The sequence below is a fragment of the Oncorhynchus gorbuscha genome, linkage group LG14 (genome assembly GCF_021184085.1).
Source record: "Oncorhynchus gorbuscha isolate QuinsamMale2020 ecotype Even-year linkage group LG14, OgorEven_v1.0, whole genome shotgun sequence".
Taxonomy (NCBI): domain Eukaryota; kingdom Metazoa; phylum Chordata; class Actinopteri; order Salmoniformes; family Salmonidae; genus Oncorhynchus; species Oncorhynchus gorbuscha.
This window is the reverse complement of record NC_060186.1, coordinates 26853859-26881640: the sequence shown is the minus strand read 5'-3', so window position 1 is coordinate 26881640 and position 27782 is coordinate 26853859. Positions and strand designations below refer to the sequence as shown.

The 27782-nt window shown below is 43.7% G+C and overlaps 1 protein-coding gene across 1 annotated transcript in view; it reads right to left on the bottom strand.

The window, feature by feature from the left end:
• LOC123994841 (chemokine-like protein TAFA-5) overlaps positions 1-27782 on the bottom strand; it is a 199678-nt gene that overhangs the window by 128232 nt on the left and 43664 nt on the right. The gene's annotated exons all lie outside the window — the stretch shown is intronic.

Here is a 27782-nt window from a genome sequence, read left to right as displayed (position 1 = left end):
ATGCACGCATCTCTTTAGATGTGGAGACGATTACCTCCCGAGCTTTATCAGATAAAAAAACAAACGCGCAATAGACCGTCTTCCGTTAAGTTTCTTGATCTACTTCGGGATTTCGATACATTTGTCAGTTAGAGATGATGATGACAAAGTGTATTTTGGCCTCACCATCCCTGATCTCAGTATTCTCAGTACCGGTTCTTCGGGCTTTCCGGTTCTCTTCGCCAGGCAACCGCATATAAAGTCGACAGACGCGACTTTCTCTCTCCCTGCTCTGTGCTCTCCCGGTGAGTGACGTCACAACAACTCCCCCCCACAATATGTTTCCTCGGGCGAATTCACAGAGCCAGTGTGAGGAGAGGAGGAGGAGAGGCGTGGAGGGGATTGAGGAGGAACGAGGCTGGTTGGCAGATGAAAAACTGCATTGCTCGTTAACTACCTAATTACAGTGTCCCTATTCTGCATTTGGAGAACTTTGGTTGTATTACCTTAGGGCATATCCAATTGAATTTCAATGCATTTTTTAAAACATATTTTTATATTTCAAATGTAGCCTACAGGCAAGATGCCTAGCACTCAGCTTGTGCCTTTAGTAGACTATAGACATATTTCAAAGACAGATTTGCACAAATTCTTTCAAACAAAAGTATTTTTAAATACAAGAATATGGGCATATAGGCCAATCACATGCAATATCTCCTGCAAACCAGTGTCCAGCCCATTTCCAAAGCCCTTGACTGGTCTGTGCCAATTCTCATATTCTATTTTTATTTAACTATAGGCAAGCCAGTTAAGAACAAATATTTATTTACAATGATGTCCTACTGGGGAACAGTGAGTTAACTGCCTTGTTCAGGTGCTGAACAACAGATTTTTATCTTGTCAGCTCTGGATTTGATCCAGCATACATACTGGCCCAATGCTCTAACCACTAGGCTACTTGCCGGCCCAAAATCTATAGACAGTATAAACAAGTGAATCCACTGATATACTGTACGTACTGTAGGGGGTTGAACTTCATCCAAACAAACCTCAGTTGCAGTGTCAATAACTTGGCTCCTGCAGCTATTTCACTGCTAATGAATGGTGTGGGTGGGGCGTAAAGGAGGTATTAACAACAAGGGCATCCATGTTTGATGCTGCCTTTGTAAAGAGAGAGAGAGAGAGAGAGAGAGAGAGAGAGAGAGAGAGAGAGAGAGAGAGAGAGAGAGAGAGAGAGAGAGAGAGAGAGAGAGAGAGAGAGAGAGAGAGAGGAGAGAGAGGGGAGAGAGAGCAAGAGCTCCCTCCTCCCAGCCTCTTCCATTCTCAGGCTGTAATCTATCAGTCAGTGGGACAGCAATTAACGGAGACCTGTCCACAACTTGTCTGCAAAGGGGGTGGGGTGTGTGTGGAGGGCTGGGGGCAACATGGCTTACATTAAATATGGTGAACCCTGTCATTACCGGTCACTAAAACGCTTCAGCGTCGTTATTTATAGGACAAGGGCAGAAATGGCAACAAGCTTACACAGTCTCACAGCAGAATTGGATGTTCCTCCACGTTCTCCAAACTTCAAATTTCGAAGTTGCTCCAAAGGTCAAATTTCGAAGAGCTTTTGTTGCGTCTGCTGCTCTGTATCATTTCATTTCTCCAAACGTCAAACTTCGAAGTTAAGGGTTAAGCTTAGGCACACATTCCAAATGATTAAGGAAAGGGTTAAATCAAATCAAATCAAATCAAATTGTATTTGTCACATACACATGGTTAGCAGATGTTAATGCGAGTGTAGCGAAATGCTTGTGCTTCTAGTTCCGACAATGCAGTGATAACCAACAAGTAATCTAACTAACAATTCCAAAACTACTGTCTTATACACAGTGTAAGGGGATAAAGAATATGTACATAAGGATATATGAATGAGTGATGGTACAGAGCAGCATACAGTAGATGGTATCGAGTACAGTATATACATATGAGATGAGTATGTAGACAAAGTAAACAAAGTGGCATAGTTAAAGTGGCTAGTGATACATGTATTACATAAGGATGCAGTCGATGATGTAGAGTACAGTATATACGTATGCATATGAGATGAATAATGTAGGGTAAGTAACATTATATAAGGTAGCATTGTTTAAAGTGGCTAGTGATATATTTACATCATTTCCCATCAATTCCCATTATTAAAGTGGCTGGAGTCGGGACAGTGTCAATGACAGTGTGTTGGCAGCAGCCACTCAATGTTAGTGGTGGCTGTTTAACAGTCTGATGGCCTTGAGATAGAAGCTGTTTTTCAGTCTCTCGGTCCCAGCTTTGATGCACCTGTACTGACCTCGCCTTCTGGATGATAGCGGGGTGAACAGGCAGTGGTTCGGGTGGTTGATGTCCTTGATGATCTTTATGGCCTTCCTGTAACATCGGGTGGTGTAGGTGTCCAGGAGGGCAGGTAGTTTGCCCCCGGTGATGCGTTGTGCAGACCTCACTACCCTCTGGAGAGCCTTACGGTTGAGGGCGGAGCAGTTGCCGTACCAGGCGGTGATACAGCCCGCCAGGATGCTCTCGATTGTGCATCTGTAGAAGTTTGTGAGTGCTTTTGGTGACAAGCCGAATTTCTTCAGCCTCCTGAGGTTGAAGAGGCGCTGCTACGCCTTCTTCACGACGCTGTCAGTGTGAGTGGACCAATTCAGTTTGTCTGTGATGTGTATGCCGAGGAACTTAAAACTTGCTACCCTCTCCACTACTGTTCCGTCGATGTGGATAGGGGGGTGTTCCCTCTGCTGTTTCCTGAAGTTCACAATCATCTCCTTAGTTTTGTTGACGTTGAGTGTGAGGTTATTTTCCTGACACCACACTCCGAGGGCCCTCACCTCCTCCCTGTAGGCTGTCTCGTCGTTGTGGGTAATCAAGCCTACCACTATTGTCGTCCGCAAACTTGATGATTGAGTTGGAGGCGTGCATGGCCACGCAGTCGTGGGTGTACAGGGAGTACAGGAGAGGGCTCAGAATGCACCCTTGTGGGGCCCCAGTGTTGAGGATCAGCGGGGTGGAGATGTTGTTACCTCCCCAGGTTCTCGAGCTTGATGACGAGCTTGGAGGGTACTATGGTGTTGAATGCCGAGCTGTAGTCGATGAACAGCATTCTCACGTAGGTATTCCTCTTGTCCAGGTGGGTTAGGGCAGTGTGCAGTGTTGTTGAGATTGCATCGTCTGTGGACCTATTTGGGTGGTAAGCAAATTGGAGTGGGTCTAGGGTGTCAAGTAGGGTGGAGGTGATATGGTCCTTGACTAGTCTCTCAAAGCACTTCATGATGACGGAAGTGAGTGCTACGGGGTGGTAGTCGTTTAGCTCAGTTACCTTAGCTTTCTTGGGAACAGGAACAATGGTGGCCCTCTTGAAGCATGTAGGAACAGCAGACTGGTATAGGGATTGATTGAATATGTCCGTAAACACACCGGCCAGCTGGTCTGCGCATGCTCTGAGGGCGCGGCTGGGGATGCCGTCTGGGCCTTGCGAGGGTTAACACGTTTAAATGTCTTACTCACTTCGGCTGCAGTGATGGAGAGACCGCATGTTTTCGTTGCAGTCCGTGTCAGTGGCACTGTATTGTCCTCAAAGCGGTCAAAAAAGTTATTTAGTCTGCCTGGGAGCAAGACATCCTGGTCCGTGACTGGGATGGGTTTCTTCTTGTAGTCCGTGATTGACTGTAGACCCTGCCACATGCCTCTTGTGTCTGAGCCATTGAATTGAGATTCCACTTTGTCTCTGTACTGACGCTTAGCTTGTTTAATAGCCTTGCGGAGGGAATAGCTGCACTGTTTGTATTCGGTCATGTTGCCAGACACCTTGCCCTGATTAAAAGCAGTGGTTCGCGCTTTCAGTTTCACGCGAATGCTGCCATCAATCCACGGTTTCTGGTTAGGGAATGTTTTTATCATTGCTATGGGAACGACATCTTCGGCGCACGTTCTAATGAACACGCACACCGAATCAGCGTATTCGTCAATATTTTTATCTGACGCAATACGAAACATGTCCCAGTCCACGTTATGGAAGCAGTCTTGGAGTGTTACGGTTTGGGATCGGGTTAAAACCAAAATAAAAAAAATAAAAAACAGTTCTGATCCAGAGTCATGTGATTACACCCATGCAGCAAATCCCAAGCCTACTCGATGGTAATAGCGCTCACTGTTATGCCTAGTGGCCAGTTGTGAAGGCATTTTCTGACGTCCTCAGGACATGGATAGACGTCCAATTTTGACATCAATCCTAAATGACCTGGCTGAGAAAAAGCCCTTAACCACAGACTATAGGTTCAGATTACCATATAACCCCCAAGCCTAATCCTATTAAGGGAATGATAATTAACTGACCCTGCATAAGTGCTTGGTGGCAACAAGTCAAACATCCATGAGCTGAACAGTATCCTCAAGCACACATAATATAGGCCTTCTAATAAGTCCAGAGAGCCTTATTAGACTGTTCTAGAATATTTCTAAGCTAAAAGTCCAGGTGTCTCAAGCAAAGGCACAAGTAGGAGTGCAGCTACAAAGACGTGTTACGCTGTCCAGTCTTGTGCAGAATCAGGAGTTAGAGTCCTACAGAAAGAGTAGGAGAGTGTTATACTGTCTGTAGCCTGCCTCCTTGTTCAACTTGCATATCCTCCTTTTTTTCCCCTCCTCTCTGTGTCTCCCTGCCCGGAGCTGAGGAAAGCATTACTTGCGTTGTCCTCTGTTCTGTTCACATCATCAGTTCGGTGCCAAACCATGGCCCATCCCAATAAAGGTCATAACAGCAGCAAAAGAAAAACGTATTCACTGTATTCCCCATTATCTTCTACGTGGACAATATGCTTGAAATATGACATGATCAGAAGTTAATTAGCCCTTATTGTCCAATTCTGCTTTTGTCTCAATGCTTGTTAGAAGTCCACCGCATGAGAATCGCTCTACGGAATTCAGAGAAGCAGTTTGATTAATTGATACAGAAATAGGAGTTGAACCATTATTTTCTAGTGAATAATTTTGAAAGATGTTTTACTTTAACAACTAAGAATCGTATTATCCTCCATCGTTAGGGCAGTGGATGAATCAAATGCATTATTATTGCTCGAGCCTATATTATTTAAATATTTAAAAAAAAAATATATATATATATATGGGCTACAGAAGCCATCTGGCATGAAGTATTACAAGCCTTTAAAAAATAAATGTTATTATGAGAACAAAGAAGATAGGCATGGATACTGTGGGAACATGTAGGTTTGAGCAAGTATGATGTCATTAATGTTTGTTGAAATATACAATATGTATGTACCTCTGAGTTGGTGTTTTTTTGTTGTCTTTATTTGTCTTTTTTCTTTATGTTGAAGGTCGGCATTAAGTCTCAGCCAAAGTCATGTCTAATTTAGTGGGTCCATGTCTGTGAAATGTTAAAGTTGTCTGTTGTGTTTTGTCTGTCTATTGTCTAAAAACCAAAATAAAATCGGCCACATTTTTTGGGGGACAGAATTTGTGTTGCCCAAAATGAAAAACAGTGAAAAGCAGTCTACTGCTTGACCTGTTGAGGTTTCTTTGAATAACTCCAGTGAAACACTAACACTTGTCTTAATAAACCATTTCAAAGGACTCTTCAATAGCTCCCTTGAATCAATGTGTCGTCATAATATATGCAGTACTCCAAGGCTCTCCAAGGATGTTCCTTTTGCCAGAAGGAATTCATATTTTCAAACACACAACAGAAAAATATATTTCAATCCAAGATGTGCACCCAACTAACAGGAGCAAAACCTTTATCTTCATCGTATTCCCCATTATCTTCTACGTTTGAAAGATGGCTGGATCCGAAGTGAATAAGAGCATATTGTACAATTCTGCTTTTCTTCTGAATTCAGAGGAGCAGTTTCATTAATCAATACAAAAAAATAAGAGTTGAACCGTTTTGATAAAACTTTTACTTCAAAAATGGAAATCAAGCGGTCAATTGTCATGATCGCATACCCATATGTTATTGTAGGTGTATTCATCTTTAAAACAGTGGATGAATCAAATGCATTGTTATTGAAATATTGAAAAAATGTGGGCTACAGATAGAAATAAAATACTATAAAACAATTTGAAGCCATATGGCATAAAAACCCTAGAAATATCCAGATGATTAACAATGAGATTGTTTTATTATGAGAACAAACAAGATGGGTATGGATTCTGTGAGAACATGTACAGTTGAAGTCGGAAGTTTACAAACACCTTAGCCAAATCCATTAAAACTCAGTTTTTCACAATTCCTGACATTTAATCCTAGTAAAAATGCCCTGTCTTAGGTCAGTTAGGATCACCACTTTATTTTAAGTATGTGAAATGTCAGACTAATAGTGGAGATAATTATTGATTTCAGGTTTTATTTCTTTCATCGCATTCCCAGTGGGTCAGAAGGTTACATACACTCAATTAGTTTTTGGTATGTTTTGGGTAGCCTTCCACAAGCTTCCCCATTCCTCCTGACAGAGCTGGTTTAATGGAGTCAGGTTTGTAGGCCTTCTTCCTCGCAAATGCTTTTTCAGTTCTGCCCACACATATTTTATAGGATTGCGGTCAGGGCTTTGTGATGGCCACTCCAATATCTTGACTTTGTTGTCCATACGCCATTTTGCCACAAATTTGGAAGTATGCTTGGGGCCATTGTCTGTCTGGAAGACTAATTTGCGACCAAGCTTTAACTTTCTGACTAATGTCTTGAGATGTTGCTTCAATATAGTGTGCACCAGTCCCTCCTGCAGCAAAGCACCCCCACAACATGATGCTGCCACCACCGTGCTTCACTGTTGGGATGGTGTTCTTCAGCTTGCAAGCCTCCCCCTTCTTCCTCCAAACATAACGATGGTCATTATTGGCAAACAGTTCTATTTTTGTTTCATCAGACCAGAGGACATTTCTCCAAAAAGTACGATCTTTGTCCCCATGTGCAGTTGCAAATTGTAGTCTGGCGTTTTTCTGCCGGTTTTGGAGCAGTGACTTCTTCCTTGCTGAGCTGCCTTTCAGGTTATGTCGATATAGGACTCGTTTCACTGTGGATATAGATACATTTGTACCTGTTTCCTCCAGCATCTTCACAATATCCTGTGCTGTTGTTCTGGGATTGCACTTTTTGCACCAAAGTACGTTCATCTCTAGGAGACAGAACGCGTCTTCTTCCTGAGCGGTATGATGGCTGCGTAGTCCCATGGTGTTTATACTTGCGTAGTATTGTTTGTACAGATGAACGTTGTACTTTCAGTCGTTTGGAAATTGCTCCCAAGGATGAACCAGACTTGTGGAGGTCTACAATTTATTTTATGAGGTATTGGCTGATTTCTTTTGAGTTTCCCATGAAGTCAAGCAAAGAGGCACTGAGTTTGAAGATACGCCTTGAAATACATCGACAGGTACACCTCTGACTCAAATGATGTCAATTAGATAATCAGAAACTTCTAAATCCATGACATAATTTTCTGGAATTTTCCAAGCTGTTTAAAGGTAGTCAACTTAGTGTATGTAAACTTCTGACCCACTGGAATTGTGATACAGTGAATTATAAGTGAAATAATCTCTCTGTAAACAATTGATGGAGAAATTACTTGTGTCATGCACAAAGTAGACGCCCTAACCAACTTGCCAAAACTATAGTTTGTTAACAAGACATTTGTGGAGTGGTTTAAAAACGAGTTTTAATGACTCCAACCTGAGTGAATTTAAACTTCCGACCTCAACTGTATATATATATCTATATATATATATCTGTATATATATAAAGTATTTATTTAGTCAGCCACCAATTGTACAAGTTCTCCCACTTAAAAAGATATGAAAGAGGCCTGTAATTTTCATCATAGGTACACTTCAACTATGACAGACAAAATGAGAAAAAAATAATCCAGAAAATCACATTGTAGGATTTTTAATGAATTTATTGGCAAAATATGGTGGGAAATAAGTATTTGGTCACCTACAAACAAGCAAGATTTCTGGCTCTCACAGACCTATAACTTCTTCTTTAAGAGGCTCCTCTGTCCTTCACTCGTTACCTGGCACTTGTTTGAACTTGTTATCAGTATAAAAGACAACTGTCCACAACCTCGAACAGTCACACTTCAAACTCCACTATGGCCAAGACCAAAGAGCTGTCAAAGGACACCAGTAACAAAATTGTAGACCATCACCAGGCTGGGAAGACTGAATCTGCAATAGGTAAGCAGCTTGGTTTGAATAAATCAACTGTGGGAGCAATTATTAGGAAATGGAAGACATACAAGACCACTGATAATCTCCCTCGATTTGGGGCTCCACGCAAGATCTCACCCCGTGGGGTCAAAATGTTCAGAATGAACGATGAGCAAAAATCCCAGAACCACAAGGGGGGACCTAGTGAATGACCTGCAGAGAGCTGGGACCAAAGTAACAAAGCCTACCATCAGTAACACACTACGCTGCCAGGGACTCAAATCCTGCAGTGCCAGACGTGTCCCCCTGCTTAAGCCAGTACATGTCCAGGCCCGTCTGACGTTTGCTAGAGAGTATATGGATGATCCAGAAAAAGATTGGGAGAATGTCATATGGTCAGAAGAAACCAAAATATAACTTTTTGGTAAAAACTTAACTCGTCGTGTTTGGAAGACAAAGAATGCCGAGTTGCATCCAAAGAACACCATACCTACTGTGAAGCATGGGGGTGGAAACATCATGCTTTGGGGCTGTTTTTCTGCAAAGGGACCAGGACGACTGATCCGTGTAAAGGAAAGAATGAATGGGGCCATGTATCGTGAGATTTTGAGTGAAAACCTCCTTCCATCAGCAAGGGCATTGATGATGAAACAAGTCTTTCAGCATGACAATGATCCCAAACACACCGCCCGGGCAACGAAGGAGTGGCTCCATAAGAAGCATTTCAAGGTCCTGGAGTGGCCTAGCCAGTCTCCAGATCTCAACCCCATAGAAAATCTTTGGAGGGAGTTGAAAGTCCGTGTTGCCGAGCAACAGCCCCAGACCATTACTGCTCTAGAGGAGATCTGCATGGAGGAATGGGCCAAAATACCAGCAACAGTGTGTGAAAACCTTGTGAAGACTTACAGAAAACGTTTGACCTCTGTCATTGCCAACAAAGGGTATATTGAGTATTGAGATAAACTTGTTATTGACCAAATACTTATTTTCCACCATAATTTGCAAATAAATTCATAAAAAATCCTACAATGTGATTTTCTGGATTTTTTTTCTAATTTTGTCTGTCATAGTTGAAGTGTACCTATGATGAAGATTACAGGCCTCTCTCATCTTTTTAAGTGGGAGATCTTGCACAACTGGTGGCTGACTAAATACTTTTTTGCCCCACTGTATATAATAGAACTAAAAGGGTCCTACATTTCAAAATAAAAAATTATCCATAGTATGACCGTCTTAAAACAATTTCATATGTCAGCTTAGAACACCCCCCCCACATCCCCAATCACATAGACACCCAAAAGTAGGCTACAGTATACACTTGCTCAAGTCTCAGAATACATACAGCTAAGTACAGCACAGCCTGCAGTCCAAGATTCTTAATATAATCATATCAGCAGCAGAGCTCAAGCAAGACAGCTCCCTAATTAGACCTGAGAAAAACCAATAGTTCATTTGACCTGCAACCACCAACCCTTCTCTCTCTCTCTCTCTCTCTCTCTCTCTCTCTCTTGCATCCCCCTCCCCCTCTCTCTCCCCCTCTATGTCTCTCTTCGTCAGTATAAGCCACACAGTTCTCACCTGCTCTGATCCCATTCGTCAGCAGCTTAAGTGGCGTATGTTGGTGTGTTATGAGGCTGATTATGTTTGTTTTCTCTTGAATATTCATCAGTCTCTCAGAGTTTTACAGCCAGGAAGACACCTCATTAACTACAAACCTGATTGCACAGGGTTGAAAAAAACAAACACTTATTTACAACAATTTGGTGTGAATTAAATATGTGCTGCTTCAATGGTATTTTAAAGATTTCCATCCTGAACGGTATTGTTATAATAATTAATTTTCTATAGAATCTGATAACATCAAGTGTAACAAATAAAAATATTACTCTTACAATTATTATCCATAAATCTGCCATGTTTTCTATGGCATCGACTGACCAGATGTATCCAGTTGAACGTGATGATCCCTTCTCGATGTCACTTGTTAAATCCACTTCAATCAGTGTAAATGAAGCGGAGGAGACAGGAAGGATGTTTAAACCTTGAGACAATTGAGATATTGATTGTGTGTGCCATTCAGAGAGTGAATGGACAAGACAAAAGATTTAAGTACCTTTGAACGGGGTATGGAGGTAGGTGCCAGGGGCACCAGTTTGTGTCAAGAACTGCAACGCTGCTGGGGTTTTCTCACTCAAACGTTTCCAGCATGTATCAAGAATGGTCCACCACCCAAAGAACATCCAAACAATTTGGCACAACTGTGGGAAGCATTGGAGTCAACATGGGCCAGCATTCAAATCAAATCATTTTGTATTTGTCACATGTGCCGAATAATACCCGTGGAACGCTTTCGACACCTGGTAGAGTCCATGCCCCAAAGAATTTAGGCTGTTCTGAGGCCAAAAAAACCAAACAACTCAAAATTAAAAAACTCAATATTAGGGAGGTGTTCTTAATGTTTTGTATTGTATATATCTTGTTCTAAGCAACACGAAAGGAGCATCAACTAAAAGCCTGTTATAAAATAGATGGAATTCAATGTTGCCCGAACATCAAAGGTAAACGGAAGCTTGTTTGCCTAGTGTTGTCATAGCTACACGGGAAATACAATAACCGAAACCTGGACCTGAGGAACAACTACAGCACTGCAGATACAAACAGGTTTTGATCTCCCTTCCAATAATTATTACAGGCAGTTTTACAAATATCATTATTTTTTTTATAGTAGAATGGGAAAGAACATCTTTTAAATATTTTGATCTTTGCAAATAGCCTATATTCCCAAGAATGGGTAACATTGTTCCATACCAATCCCTTTCATATCTAAAACAGGGGTTGAAGGCAAACCTTGGGCAGTCAGCCTATAGGCTAGTGTAGGACATGCACTGTATGTTTATAATGAAAATAATTCCTTTGATCTTTTTATAGATTCTCTGTGAAATTCTTCAATAATCTTCCAAGTTTGGGGAAAACTTCATTCATGATTCAATATGTTGCATAAATACTCCAATGTTTTCCCTAATTGGTACGATACATCTAGTACATGTATATTTACACTGGACAAAAATATGAATGCAACAATTACAACGTTTTTTTTTCCGAGTTACAGTTCATGTGAGAAATCAGTCAATTGAAATGCATAAATTAGGCCCTAATCTACCGATTTCACATGAATGGGAATACAGATATGCATCTGTTTGTCACAGAATGAATAGTCCGCATGGCCATTCGAGTAGCTGTTCAGGAGTCTTATGGCTTAAGCTGTTGAGAAGCCTTTTGGTCCAAGACTTGGCGCTCCGGTACCGCTTGCCATGCGGTAGCAGAGAGAACAGTCTGTGACCTGGGTGGATGGAGTCTTTGACAATTTGTAGTGCCTTCCTCTCACACCGCCTGGTATCAAGGTCCTGGATGGCAGGCAGCTTAGCCCCAATGATGTGCTGGGCCATTCGCACTACCTTCAGAAGTGCCTTCGGTCGGATGCTGAGTATTTGCCGTACCAGGCATTGATTCAACCAGCTCTCGATGTTGCAGCTGTAGAACCTTATTGAGCATCTGAAGGCGCATACCAAATATTTTTAGTTTCCTGAGGGGGAATAGGTTTTCTGTCTTGACTGTCTTGGTGTGTTTGGACCATTCTAGTTTGTTGGTGATGTTGACACCAAGGAACTTGAAGCTCTCAACCTGCTGCACTACAACCTGTTGATTAGAACGAGGGTGTGCTCGGTGCTCTGGCACCACCTGGCAAGGTCTCTGACCTCCTCCCCATAGGCTGTGAGCCATTACCAGCCTTTCAAAACACTCCATGGCTACGGACGTGAGTTCTACAGGTCATTAGTCAGTCAGGCAGGTTACCTTAGTGTTCTTGGGCACAGGGATTATGGTGTTCTGCTTGAAACATGTTGGTATTACAGACTCAATCGAGGACACGTTGAAAATGTCAGTGAAGACATCTGCCAGTTGGTCAGCACATGCCCGGAGCACCCGTCCTGGTAATCTGTCTGGCCCAGCAACCTTGTGAATGTTGACCTGTTTAAATGTCTTACTCACGTCGGCTACGGAGAGCGTGATCACACAGTCACACAGAACAGCTGATTCTCTCATGCGTGCCTCAGTGTTGCTTGCCTCAACGCGAGCATGGAAGTAATTTAGCTCGTCTGGTAGGCTCGTGTCACTTGCCAGCTCGTGGCTGTGCTTCCCTTTGTAGTCTGTAATAGTTTGCAAGCCCTGCCAAATCCAACGCACGTCAGACCCGATGTAGTACGATTCAATCTTAGTCCTGTATTGGCGCTTTGCCTGTTTGATGGTTCATCTGAGGGCGTAGCAGGATTTTGTATAAGCTCCTTGAAGGCAGCAGCTCTACCCTTTAGCTCAGTGTGAATGTTACCTGTAATCCGTGACTTCTGGTTGAGGTATGTACGTACAGTCACTGTGGGAACGACATCATCGATGCACTTATTGATGAAGCCAGTGACTGATGTGGTGTACTCCTCAATGTCATTGGAGGAATCCAGGAACATATTTCAGTCTGTGCTAGCATAACAGTCCAGTAGCTTAGCATCTGAGTCATCCGACCAGTTTTCTATTGACCGAGTCACTGGTGCTTCATGCTTTAGTTTTTTATTGTAAGCAGGAATCAGGAGGATTGCCCGGGTGACTGGTCTTAGACAAACCCGCAGGTGAAGAAGCCGGATGTGGAGGTCCTGGGCTGGCATGGTTACATGTGGTCTGCGGTTTTGAGGCCTGTTGGACATACTGCCAAATTCTCTAAAACGATGTCAGAGGAGGCTCATGGTAGAGGAATGAACATGCAAATCTCAGCATCCCAATTGCACGCTCCCTTAAAACTTGAGAAATCTGTGATGATCTGTGGCATTGTGTTGTGTGACAACACTGCACATTTTAGAGTATTGTTCCTAGCACAAGGTTCAGCTGTGTAATGATGATGCTGTTTAATAATTTTCTTGATATGCCACACCTGTCAGGTGGATGGATTATTTTAGCAAAGGAGAAATGCTTACTAACAGGGATGTAAACATGTGTACAATTTCTGGGATCTTTTATCTCAGCTCATGAAACATGGGACCAACACTTTACATGCGTTTATATGTTGGTTCAGTGAGTCTAAGTTTGCTCACGTGTTTGTTCCTAAACTTACATGCTCTTTAAAATTTACATCACAGCATTGCAAATTTCTGTAAATCATCTATGTTGTTTATACATACATACAGCATATGAGCTGCGTATAAACCAGTCATACGCCCATTATTTTTTTTGTGTCAATAAAAGTTCATAAACCTGAACCCGACAGACAGCACAGGCTATTTATAATGTAGATACGTCAGCCAATGAAAGGTCAAAGTACATTTTGGTCACACCCTTCTCTGACCTGAAAACGAAGGCTGTTATAATTCCAAAATGTGTTGGTTTTTAACACCTCTGTGTTTTGTTCTCCCAGAGTGACTGAATAACTATGGCACGTCCACAATGCTAAAGTCTAACCTTGGACAGGTACGGATCCTGTCCCCCAATACCGAAGGACCAGGAATGGTTAGTAGAATATAGACTATTCATTTCAAAACCACTGAAGCACAGGATGAGAAAATAGGGAAAATCTATACAATCCCCGGTAACGAACAAACCCCCCCGATAGGTTGCAGGACAACTGACAGGGGGAAGAGAGGAGAGAGAGAAAGGGTTGAGAGGAAACAGGTGAGCACAGTGGGTGTGATACGGAAGAGAGGAGGAGAGGAGGAGAGGAGATAGAGAAAGGGTTGAGAGGAAACAGGTGAGCACTGTGGGTGTGTTACAGAAGAGAGGAGGAGAGGAGAGAGAGAAAGGGTTGAGAGGAAACAGGTGAGCACAGCGGGTGTGTTACGGAAGATAGGAGGAGAGGAGGAGAGAGAGAGAGAAGGGGTTGAGAGGAAACAGGTGAGCACAGCGGGTGTGTTACGGAGGAGAGGAGGAGAGGAGGAGAGAGAGAGAGAAGGGGTTGAGAGGAAACAGGTGATCACAGAGGGTGTGTTACGGAAGAGAGGAGGAGAGAGAGAGAGAATATCAGCATGCAAATCAGATGACGTCGAGGGAAGAACGAGAGAAGGAGTGAGTGGAGGTACTGATGTTGGCGATGTCACCGCTCCTCGTCTATCCCGAAGTCTTTCCCCTGATACAAATGTATTAGCTCTACGTGAGTTCGGATGGACCACCTCGGGAAGGACGAGCGTCGAGACGAGTGTACGCCCGGCAACAGTGTCAGGATACTTTATAATAAGGCAGCCTTTGAGAACCCCAAAAATCCCTTGTTTATATACAGTACCGATGCACAATGCATGGGAAACGTTGAATATGCAAGTGTGTGTTTTTGTGCGTGTGTGTGTCACTGTCTGTAGAAATGGATGTAGAGGAGAAGAGGAGATGCTCTGAATGAGACAATCCAGTTAAACACTCACGGACTGAATGTATGGCCTCCACTATCAACAGAGAGACACATAATAAAAAGAGAAGAGATCAGCAGGCTAACAAGCTCTATGAAACGATACCAGCCATCCTAAGATTGCTGTAACCTTGACTTCACCTCTAGATGCCTCGAGGTGGTGGTGGGGGGGGAATACAATTGTGAAAGAAAGAAAAAATGTGATTATCAGACGGAGAGAGTGAAAGGATAGTGGTAAATAGTTTCACTTTGAGAGAGAGCGAGAGATTGGAATGTGAGCTCCCTATGTATTTGCTAGTGTGCGTGTTCATGTGCGTGTGTGTGTGTGTGTGTGTGTGTGTGTGTGTGTGTGTGTGTGTGTGTGTGTGTGTGTGTGTGTGTGTGTGTGTGTGTGTGTGTGTGTGTGTGTGTGTGTGTGTGTGTGTGTGTGTGTGTGTGTGTGTGTGTGTGTGTGTGTGTGTGTGTGTGTGCGTGTGCCTGTGCGTGTGTGCGTGTGTGTGTGTCTGCATACAAGCTGAGGGAAAAAGACCAAGCTGGTTGTATCATTTGAATAACATGCTGTTGATTTGTAATTTCACAGTGATGTGGCATTGGAGGGGCAGGCAATGTTGCTGTCAGTTACAATCACCACAGTGACCGCCTCTTGATGGACAGCTGCTATTGGATTCATATCCACTCTTGCTCACTTTCAATTACTCTCTAAAGACATGGCCTTCAGTTCGCGTTGTCATCGTGTGTATGACTCTGTGTGTGAGTGAGTGAGTGTGTGTGTGTGTGTGTGTGTGTGTGTGTGTGTGTGTGTGTGTGTGTGTGTGTGTGTGTGTGTGTGTGTGTGTGTGTGTGTGTGTGTGTGTGTGTGTGTGTGTGTGTGTGTGTGGGGGGGGGGAAGGGGCTCATCCTGATTCAACCATGGCTTTAGACTCCTCACACCGTGAAAATATGAGCTCTGGAAATCCGTTGTCCCTGGATGGAGATCAAGAGACTGCAAGTGATTCAATTGCGTGTTGATAAGGATGCCCTATATCTGAATCTAAAGGGCATTTCCATCAGAATGGACCCATGAGCACCATCATGTGAGGTTCATAGGAGCTAATCAAATTGGGTGTGAAATGAAAGCTAAGAGTCTATATTTGTGGGAAATGAAGGAACAGATACATTTTTCAACCATTTTCCATCTGAACAAACGAGGCGTAAGTGAAGGCTTTGATTTGTGGATTAACAGATGGAACACATCATGTGGACGTAAAGACCCAACTAATATCCACACGGACTATTTCATTTTGAAGACATGGCTTGCCTTCTGTTCATTTAAAATATAGGCCGTGTGCCTTGTAATTCACCAAAAACACCAAAAACACACATATTTTCTGAAATCTTCTCATTTCTCATTGGTGGACCTAACAATAAGTTATAGTGATTTTACTAATATAAATTTTGTTTATGAATTACTAAGTGATTAAAATGTGTAATTGTGTTACCTAATTGATAAGGGAATTATAAAAAATGCAGTAACATAATTATTGCAACTGACTTGGCTACAATGGGAATAATAGAAGTCATAAACCACATTTGGGTCTCCTGTTACTGTCCTCTCTTCCACTGACATACTGTTATGTTCAGCTCATAGTGTCTCCTGTTACTGTCCTCTCTTCCACTGACATACTGTTATGTTCAGCTCATAGTGTCTCCTGTTACTGTCCTCTCTTCCACTGACATACTGTTATGTTCAGCTCATAGTGTCTCCTGTTACTGTCCTCTCTTCCACTGACATACTGTTATGTTCAGCTCATAGTGTCTCCTGCTACTGTCCTCTCTTCCACTGACATACTGTTATGTTCAGCTCATAGTGTCTCCTGTTACTGTCCTCTCTTCCACTGACATACTGTTATGTTCAGCTCATAGTGTCTCCTGTTACTGTCCTCTCTTCCACTGACATACTGTTATGTTCAGCTCATAGTGTCTCCTGTTACTGTCCTCTCTTCCACTGACATACTGTTATGTTCAGCTCATAGTGTCTCCTGTTACTGTCCTCTCTTCCACTGACTGTTATGTTCAGCTCATAGTGTCTCCTGTTACTGTCCTCTCTTCCACTGACATACTGTTATGTTCAGCTCATAGTGTCTCCTGTTACTGTCCTCTCTTCCACTGACATACTGTTATGTTCAGCTCATAGTGTCTCCTGTTACTGTCCTCTCTTCCACTGACATACTGTTATGTTCAGCTCATAGTGTCTCCTGTTACTGTCCTCTCTTCCACTGACTGTTATGTTCAGCTCATAGTGTCTCCTGTTACGGTCCTCTCTTCCACTGACATACTGTTATGTTCAGCTCATTGTGTCTCCTGTTACTGTCCTCCCTTCCACTGACTGTTATGTTCAGCTCATAGTGTCTGCTGTTACTGTCCTCCCTTCCACTGAATGTTATATTCAGCTCATAGTGTCTCCTGTTACTGTCCTCCCTTCCACTGACTGTTATGTTCAGCTCATAGTGTCTCCTGTTACTGTCCTCCCTTCCACTGACTGTTATGTTCAGCTCATAGTGTCTCCTGTTACTGTCCTCCCTTCCACTGACTGTTATGTTCAGCTCATAGTGTCTCCTGTTACTGTCCTCCCTTCCACTGACTGTTATGTTCAGCTCATAGTGTCTCCTGTTACTGTCCTCCCTTCCACTGACTGTTATGTTCAGCTCATAGTGTCTCCTGTTACTGTCCTCCCTTCCACTGACTGTTATGTTCAGCTCATAGTGTCTCCTGCTACTGTCCTCCCTTCCACTGACTGTTATGTTCAGCTCATAGTGTCTCCTGTTACTGTCCTCTCTTCCACTGACATACTGTTATGTTCAGCTCATAGTGTCTCCTGTTACTGTCCTCTCTTTCACTGACATACTGTTATGTTCAGCTCATAGTGTCTCCTGTTACTGTCCTCTCTTCCACTGACATACTGTTATGTTCAGCTCATAGTGTCTCCTGTTACTGTCCTCTCTTCCACTGACATACTGTTATGTTCAGCTCATAGTGTCTCCTGTTACTGTCCTCTCTTCCACTGACATACTGTTATGTTCAGCTCATAGTGTCTCCTGTTACTGTCCTCTCTTCCACTGACATACTGTTATGTTCAGCTCATAGTGTCTCCTGTTACTGTCCTCTCTTCCACTGACATACTGTTATGTTCAGCTCATAGTGTCTCCTGTTACTGTCCTCTCTTCCACTGACATACTGTTATGTTCAGCTCATAGTGTCTCCTGTTACTGTCCTCTCTTCCACTGACATACTGTTATGTTCAGCTCATAGTGTCTCCTGTTACTGTCCTCTCTTCCACTGACATACTGTTATGTTCAGCTCATAGTGTCTCCTGTTACTGTCCTCTCTTCCACTGACATACTGTTATGTTCAGCTCATAGTGTCTCCTGTTACTGTCCTCTCTTTCACTGACATACTGTTATGTTCAGCTCATAGTGTCTCCTGTTACTGTCCTCTCTTCCACTGACATACTGTTATGTTCAGCTCATAGTGTCTCCTGTTACTGTCCTCTCTTCCACTGACATACTGTTTTGTTCAGCTCATAGTGTCTCCTGTTACTGTCCTCCCTTCCACTGACTGTTATGTTCAGCTCATAGTGTCTCCTGCTACTGTCCTCCCTTCCACTGACTGTTATGTTCAGCTCATAGTGTCTCCTGTTACTGTCCTCTCTTCCAGTGACATACTGTTATGTTCAGCTCATAGTGTCTCCTGTTACTGTCCTCTCTTTCACTGACATACTGTTATGTTCAGCTCATAGTGTCTCCTGTTACTGTCCTCTCTTCCACTGACATACTGTTATGTTCAGCTCATAGTGTCTCCTGTTACTGTCCTCTCTTCCACTGACATACTGTTATGTTCAGCTCATAGTGTCTCCTGTTACTGTCCTCCCTTCCACTGACTGTTATGTTCAGCTCATAGTGTCTGCTGTTACTGTCCTCCCTTCCACTGACTGTTATATTCAGCTCATAGTGTCTCCTGTTACTGTCCTCCCTTCCACTGACTGTTATGTTCAGCTCATAGTGTCTCCTGTTACTGTCCTCCCTTCCACTGACTGTTATGTTCAGCTCATAGTGTCTCCTGTTACTGTCCTCCCTTCCACTGACTGTTATGTTCAGCTCATAGTGTCTCCTGTTACTGTCCTCCCTTCCACTGACTGTTATGTTCAGCTCATAGTGTCTCCTGTTACTGTCCTCCCTTCCACTGACTGTTATGTTCAGCTCATAGTGTCTCCTGTTACTGTCCTCTCTTCCACTGACTGTTATGTTCAGCTCATAGTGTCTCCTGTTACTGTCCTCCCTTCCACTGACTGTTATGTTCAGCTCATAGTGTCTCCTGTTACTGTCCTCCCTTCCACTGACTGTTATGTTCAGCTCATAGTGTCTCCTGCTACTGTCCTCCCTTCCACTGACTGTTATGTTCAGCTCATAGTGTCTCCTGTTACTGTCCTCTCTTCCACTGACATACTGTTATGTTCAGCTCATAGTGTCTCCTGTTACTGTCCTCTCTTTCACTGACATACTGTTATGTTCAGCTCATAGTGTCTCCTGTTACTGTCCTCTCTTCCACTGACATACTGTTATGTTCAGCTCATAGTGTCTCCTGTTACTGTCCTCCCTTCCACTGACTGTTATGTTCAGCTCATAGTGTCTCCTGTTACTGTCCTCTCTTCCACTGACTGTTATGTTCAGCTCATAGTGTCTCCTGTTACTGTCCTCCCTTCCACTGACTGTTATGTTCAGCTCATAGTGTCTCCTGTTACTGTCCTCCCTTCCACTGACTGTTATGTTCAGCTCATAGTGTCTCCTGCTACTGTCCTCCCTTCCACTGACTGTTATGTTCAGCTCATAGTGTCTCCTGTTACTGTCCTCTCTTCCACTGACATACTGTTATGTTCAGCTCATAGTGTCTCCTGTTACTGTCCTCTCTTTCACTGACATACTGTTATGTTCAGCTCATAGTGTCTCCTGTTACTGTCCTCTCTTCCACTGACATACTGTAATGTTCAGCTCATAGTGTCTCCTGTTACTGTCCTCTCTTCCACTGACATACTGTTTTGTTCAGCTCATAGTGTCTCCTGTTACTGTCCTCCCTTCCACTGACTGTTATGTTCAGCTCATAGTGTCTCCTGCTACTGTCCTCCCTTCCACTGACTGTTATGTTCAGCTCATAGTGTCTCCTGTTACTGTCCTCTCTTCCAGTGACATACTGTTATGTTCAGCTCATAGTGTCTCCTGTTACTGTCCTCTCTTTCACTGACATACTGTTATGTTCAGCTCATAGTGTCTCCTGTTACTGTCCTCTCTTCCACTGACATACTGTTATGTTCAGCTCATAGTGTCTCCTGTTACTGTCCTCTCTTCCACTGACATACTGTTATGTTCAGCTCATAGTGTCTCCTGTTACTGTCCTCTCTTCCACTGACATACTGTTATGTTCAGCTCATAGTGTCTCCTGTTACTGTCATCTCTTTCACTAACATACTGTTATGTTCAGCTCATAGTGTCTCCTGTTACTGTCCTCTCTTCCACTGACATACTGTTATGTTCAGCTCATAGTGTCTCCTGCTACTGTCCTCCCTTCCACTGACTGTTATGTTCAGCTCATAGTGTCTCCTGTTACTGTCCTCCCTTCCAGTGACTGTTATGTTCAGCTCATAGTGTCTCCTGTTACTGTCCTCCCTTCCACTGACTGTTATGTTCAGCTCATAGTGTCTCCTGCTACTGTGCTCCCTTCCACTGACTGTTATGTTCAGCTCATAGTGTCTCCTGTTACTGTCCTCCCTTCCAGTGACTGTTATGTTCAGCTCATAGTGTCTCCTGTTACTGTCCTCCCTTCCACTGACTGTTATGTTCAGCTCATAGTGTCTCCTGTTACTGTCCTCCCTTCCACTGACTGTTATGTTCAGCTCATAGTGTCTCCTGTTACGGTCCTCTCTTCCATTGACATACTGTTATGTTCAGCTCATAGTGTCTCCTGCTACTGTCCTCCCTTCCACTGACTGTTATGTTCAGCTCATAGTGTCTCCTGTTACGGTCCTCTCTTCCACTGACATACTGTTATGTTCAGCTCATAGTGTCTCCTGTTACTGTCCTCCCTTCCACTGACTGTTATGTTCAGCTCATAGTGTCTCATGTTACTGTCCTCTCTTCCACTGACTGTTATGTTCAGCTCATAGTGTCTCAGGTTACTGTCCTCTCTTCCACTGACATACTGTTATGTTCAGCTCATAGTGTCTCCTGCTACTGTCCTCCCTTCCACTGACTGTTATGTTCAGCTCATAGTGTCTCCTGTTACTGTCCTCTCTTCCACTGACATACTGTTATGTTCAGCTCATAGTGTCTCATGTTACTGTCCTCTCTTCCACTGACATACTGTTATGTTCAGCTCATAGTGTCTCCTGTTACTGTCCTCCCTTCCACTGACTGTTATGTTCAGCTCATAGTGTCTCCTGTTACTGTCCTCCCTTCCACTGACATACTGTTATGTTCAGCTCATAGTGTCTCCTGTTACTGTCCTCTCTTCCACTGACTGTTATGTTCAGCTCATAGTGTCTCCTGTTACGGTCCTCTCTTCCACTGACATACTGTTATGTTCAGCTCATAGTGTCTCCTGTTACTGTCCTCCCTTCCACTGACTGTTATGTTCAGCTCATAGTGTCTCCTGTTTACTGTCCTCCCTTCCACTGACTGTTATGTTCAGCTCATAGTGTCTCCTGTTACTGTCCTCTCTTCCACTGACATACTGTTATGTTCATCTCATAGTGTCTCCTGTTACTGTCCTCCCTTCCACTGACTGTTATGTTCAGCTCATAGTGTCTCCTGTTACTGTCCTCCCTTCCACTGACTGTTATGTTCAGCTCATAGTGTCTCCTGTTACTGTCCTCTCTTCCACTGACATACTGTTATGTTCAGCTCATAGTGTCTCCTGCTACTGTCCTCTCTTCCACTGACTGTTATGTTCAGCTCATAGTGTCTCCTGTTACTGTCCTCCCTTCCACTGACTGTTATGTTCAGCTCATAGTGTCTCCTGTTACTGTCCTCTCTTCCACTGACATACTGTTATGTTCAGCTCATAGTGTCTCCTGCTACTGTCCTCTCTTCCACTGACTGTTATGTTCAGCTCATAGTGTCTCCTGCTACTGTCCTCTCTTCCACTGACTGTTATGTTCAGCTCATAGTGTCTCCTGTTACTGTCCTCTCTTCCACTGACATACTGTTATGTTCAGCTCATAGTGTCTCCTGCTACTGTCCTCTCTTCCACTGACTGTTATGTTCAGCTCATAGTGTCTCCTGTTACTGTCCTCCCTTCCACTGACTGTTATGTTCAGCTCATAGTGTCTCCTGTTACTGTCCTCTCTTCCACTGACATACTGTTATGTTCAGCTCATAGTGTCTCCTGTTACTGTCCTCTCTTTCACTGACATACTGTTATGTTCAGCTCATAGTGTCTCCTGTTACTGTCCTCTCTTTCACTGACATACTGTTATGTTCAGCTCATAGTGTCTCCTGTTACTGTCCTCCCTTCCACTGACTGTTATGTTCAGCTCATAGTGTCTCCTGTTACTGTCCTCCCTTCCACTGACTGTTATGTTCAGCTCATAGTGTCTCCTGTTATACTGTCCTCTCTTTCACTGACATACTGTTATGTTCAGCTCATAGTGTCTCCTGTTACTGTCCTCTCTTTCACTGACATACTGTTATGTTCAGCTCATAGTGTCTCCTGCTACTGTCCTCCCTTCCACTGACTGTTATGTTCAGCTCATAATGTCTCCTGTTACGGTCCTCTCTTCCACTGACTGTTATGTTCAGCTCATAGTGTCTCATTTTACTGTCCTCTCTTCCACTGACTGTTATGTTCAGCTCATAGTGTCTCCTGTTACTGTCCTCCCTTCCACTGACTGTTATGTTCAGCTCATAGTGTCTCCTGTTACGATCCTCTCTTCCATTGACATACTGTTATGTTCAGCTCATAGTGTCTCCTGCTACTGTCCTCCCTTCCACTGACTGTTATGTTCAGCTCATAGTGTCTCCTGTTACGGTCCTCTCTTCCACTGACATACTGTTATGTTCAGCTCATAGTTTCTCCTGTTACTGTCCTCCCTTCCACTGACTGTTATGTTCAGCTCATAGTGTCTCATGTTACTGTCCTCTCTTCCACTGACTGTTATGTTCAGCTCATAGTGTCTCAGGTTACTGTCCTCTCTTCCACTGACATACTGTTATGTTCAGCTCATAGTGTCTCCTGCTACTGTCCTCCCTTCCACTGACTGTTATGTTCAGCTCATAGTGTCTCCTGTTACTGTCCTCTCTTCCACTGACATACTGTTATGTTCAGCTCATAGTGTCTCCTGCTACTGTCCTCTCTTCCACTGACTGTTATGTTCAGCTCATAGTGTCTCCTGTTACTGTCCTCCCTTCCACTGACTGTTATGTTCAGCTCATAGTGTCTCCTGTTACTGTCCTCTCTTCCACTGACATACTGTTATGTTCAGCTCATAGTGTCTCCTGCTACTGTCCTCTCTTCCACTGACTGTTATGTTCAGCTCATAGTGTCTCCTGCTACTGTCCTCTCTTCCACTGACTGTTATGTTCAGCTCATAGTGTCTCCTGTTACTGTCCTCTCTTCCACTGACATACTGTTATGTTCAGCTCATAGTGTCTCCTGCTACTGTCCTCTCTTCCACTGACTGTTATGTTCAGCTCATAGTGTCTCCTGTTACTGTCCTCCCTTCCACTGACTGTTATGTTCAGCTCATAGTGTCTCCTGTTACTGTCCTCTCTTCCACTGACATACTGTTATCTTCAGCTCATAGTGTCTCCTGTTACTGTCCTCTCTTTCACTGACATACTGTTATGTTCAGCTCATAGTGTCTCCTGTTACTGTCCTCTCTTTCACTGACATACTGTTATGTTCAGCTCATAGTGTCTCCTGTTACTGTCCTCCCTTCCACTGACTGTTATGTTCAGCTCATAGTGTCTCCTGTTACTGTCCTCCCTTCCACTGACTGTTATGTTCAGCTCATAGTGTCTCCTGTTATACTGTCCTCTCTTTCACTGACATACTGTTATGTTCAGCTCATAGTGTCTCCTGTTACTGTCCTCTCTTTCACTGACATACTGTTATGTTCAGCTCATAGTGTCTCCTGCTACTGTCCTCCCTTCCACTGACTGTTATGTTCAGCTCATAATGTCTCCTGTTACGGTCCTCTCTTCCACTGACTGTTATGTTCAGCTCATAGTGTCTCATTTTACTGTCCTCTCTTCCACTGCCTGTTATGTTCAGCTCATAGTGTCTCCTGTTACTGTCCTCCCTTCCACTGACTGTTATGTTCAGCTCATAGTGTCTCCTGTTACGGTCCTCTCTTCCATTGACATACTGTTATGTTCAGCTCATAGTGTCTCCTGCTACTGTCCTCCCTTCCACTGACTGTTATGTTCAGCTCATAGTGTCTCCTGTTACGGTCCTCTCTTCCACTGACATACTGTTATGTTCAGCTCATAGTTTCTCCTGTTACTGTCCTCCCTTCCACTGACTGTTATGTTCAGCTCATAGTGTCTCATGTTACTGTCCTCTCTTCCACTGACTGTTATGTTCAGCTCATAGTGTCTCAGGTTACTGTCCTCTCTTCCACTGACATACTGTTATGTTCAGCTCATAGTGTCTCCTGCTACTGTCCTCCCTTCCACTGACTGTTATGTTCAGCTCATAGTGTCTCCTGTTACTGTCCTCCCTTCCACTGACATACTGTTATGTTCAGCTCATAGTGTCTCCTGTTACTGTCCTCTCTTCCACTGACTGTTATGTTCAGCTCATAGTGTCTCCTGTTACGGTCCTCTCTTCCACTGACATACTGTTATGTTCAGCTCATAGTGTCTCCTGTTACTGTCCTCCCTTCCACTGACTGTTATGTTCAGCTCATAGTGTCTCCTGTTACTGTCCTCCCTTCCACTGACTGTTATGTTCAGCTCATAGTGTCTCCTGTTACTGTCCTCTCTTCCACTGACATACTGTTATGTTCATCTCATAGTGTCTCCTGTTACTGTCCTCCCTTCCACTGACTGTTATGTTCAGCTCATAGTGTCTCCTGTTACTGTCCTCCCTTCCACTGACTGTTATGTTCAGCTCATAGTATCTCCTGTTACTGTCCTCTCTTCCACTGACATACTGTTATGTTCAGCTCATAGTGTCTCCTGCTACTGTCCTCTCTTCCACTGACTGTTATGTTCAGCTCATAGTGTCTCCTGTTACTGTCCTCCCTTCCACTGACTGTTATGTTCAGCTCATAGTGTCTCCTGTTACTGTCCTCTCTTCCACTGACATACTGTTATGTTCAGCTCATAGTGTCTCCTGCTACTGTCCTCTCTTCCACTGACTGTTATGTTCAGCTCATAGTGTCTCCTGCTACTGTCCTCTCTTCCACTGACTGTTATGTTCAGCTCATAGTGTCTCCTGTTACTGTCCTCTCTTCCACTGACATACTGTTATGTTCAGCTCATAGTGTCTCCTGCTACTGTCCTCTCTTCCACTGACTGTTATGTTCAGCTCATAGTGTCTCCTGTTACTGTCCTCCCTTCCACTGACTGTTATGTTCAGCTCATAGTGTCTCCTGTTACTGTCCTCTCTTCCACTGACATACTGTTATGTTCAGCTCATAGTGTCTCCTGTTACTGTCCTCTCTTTCACTGACATACTGTTATGTTCAGCTCATAGTGTCTCCTGTTACTGTCCTCTCTTTCACTGACATACTGTTATGTTCAGCTCATAGTGTCTCCTGTTACTGTCCTCCCTTCCACTGACTGTTATGTTCAGCTCATAGTGTCTCCTGTTACTGTCCTCCCTTCCACTGACTGTTATGTTCAGCTCATAGTGTCTCCTGTTACTGTCCTCTCTTTCACTGACATACTGTTATGTTCAGCTCATAGTGTCTCCTGTTACTGTCCTCTCTTTCACTGACATACTGTTATGTTCAGCTCATAGTGTCTCCTGCTACTGTCCTCCCTTCCACTGACTGTTATGTTCAGCTCATAGTGTCTCCTGTTACTGTCCTCCCTTCCAGTGACTGTTATGTTCAGCTCATAATGTCTCCTGTTACGGTCCTCTCTTCCATTGACATACTGTTATGTTCAGCTCATAGTGTCTCCTGCTAATGTCCTCCCTTCCACTGACTGTTATGTTCAGCTCATAGTGTCTCCTGTTACGGTCCTCTCTTCCACTGACATACTGTTATGTTCAGCTCATAGTTTCTCCTGTTACTGTCCTCCCTTCCACTGACTGTTATGTTCAGCTCATAGTGTCTCATGTTACTGTCCTCTCTTCCACTGACTGTTATGTTCAGCTCATAGTGTCTCAGGTTACTGTCCTCTCTTCCACTGACATACTGTTATGTTCAGCTCATAGTGTCTTCTGCTACTGTCCTCCCTTCCACTGACTGTTATGTTCAGCTCATAGTGTCTCCTGTTTACTGTCCTCTCTTCCACTGACATACTGTTATGTTCAGCTCATAGTGTCTCATGTTACTGTCCTCTCTTCCACTGACATACTGTTATGTTCAGCTCATAGTGTCTCCTGTTACTGTCCTCCCTTCCATTGACTGTTATGTTCAGCTCATAGTGTCTCCTGTTACTGTCCTCCCTTCCACTGACATACTGTTATGTTCAGCTCATAGTGTCTCCTGTTACTGTCCTCTCTTCCACTGACTGTTATGTTCAGCTCATAGTGTCTCCTGTTACGGTCCTCTCTTCCACTGACATACTGTTATGTTCAGCTCATAGTGTCTCCTGTTACTGTCCTCCCTTCCACTGACTGTTATGTTCAGCTCATAGTGTCTCCTGTTACTGTCCTCCCTTCCACTGACTGTTATGTTCAGCTCATAGTGTCTCCTGTTACTGTCCTCTCTTCCACTGACATACTGTTATGTTCAGCTCATAGTGTCTCCTGCTACTGTCCTCTCTTCCACTGACTGTTATGTTCAGCTCATAGTGTCTCCTGTTACTGTCCTCCCTTCCACTGACTGTTATGTTCAGCTCATAGTGTCTCCTGTTACTGTCCTCCCTTCCACTGACTGTTATGTTCAGCTCATAGTGTCTCCTGTTACTGTCCTCTCTTCCACTGACATACTGTTATGTTCAGCTCATAGTGTCTCCTGCTACTGTCCTCTCTTCCACTGACTGTTATGTTCAGCTCATAGTGTCTCCTGTTACTGTCCTCCCTTCCACTGACTGTTATGTTCAGCTCATAGTGTCTCCTGTTACTGTCCTCCCTTCCACTGACTGTTATGTTCAGCTCATAGTGTCTCCTGTTACTGTCCTCTCTTCCACTGACATACTGTTATGCTCAGCTCATAGTGTCTCCTGTTACTGTCCTCCCTTCCACTGACATACTGTTATGTTCAGCTCATAGTGTCTCCTGTTACTGTCCTCTCTTCCACTGACTGTTATGTTCAGCTCATAGTGTCTCCTGTTACGGTCCTCTCTTCCACTGACATACTGTTATGTTCAGCTCATAGTGTCTCCTGTTACTGTCCTCTCTTCCACTGACATACTGTTATGTTCAGCTCATAGTGTCTCCTGCTACTGTCCTCCCTTCCACTGACTGTTATGTTCAGCTCATAGTGTCTCATGCTACTGTCCTCCCTTCCACTGACTGTTATGTTCAGCTCATAGTGTCTCATGTTACTGTCCTCTCTTCCACTGACATACTGTTATGTTCAGCTCATAGTGTCTCCTGCTACTGTCCTCCCTTCCACTGACTGTTATGTTCAGCTCATAGTGTCTCCTGTTACTGTCCTCTCTTCCACTGACTGTTATGTTCAGCTCATAGTGTCTCCTGTTACTGTCCTCTCTTCCACTGACATACTGTTATGTTCAGCTCATAGTGTCTCCTGTTACTGTCCTCTCTTCCACTGACTGTTATGTTCAGCTCATAGTGTCTCCTGTTACTGTCCTCTCTTCCACTGACATACTGTTATGTTCAGCTCATAGTGTCTCCTGTTACTGTCCTCTCTTCCACTGACTTTTATGTTCAGCTCATAGTGTCTCCTGTTACTGTCCTCTCTTCCACTGACATACTGTTATGTTCAGCTCATAGTGTCTCCTGTTACGGTCCTCTCTTCCAGTGACTGTTATGTTCAGCTCATAGTGTCTCCTGTTACTGTCCTCTCTTC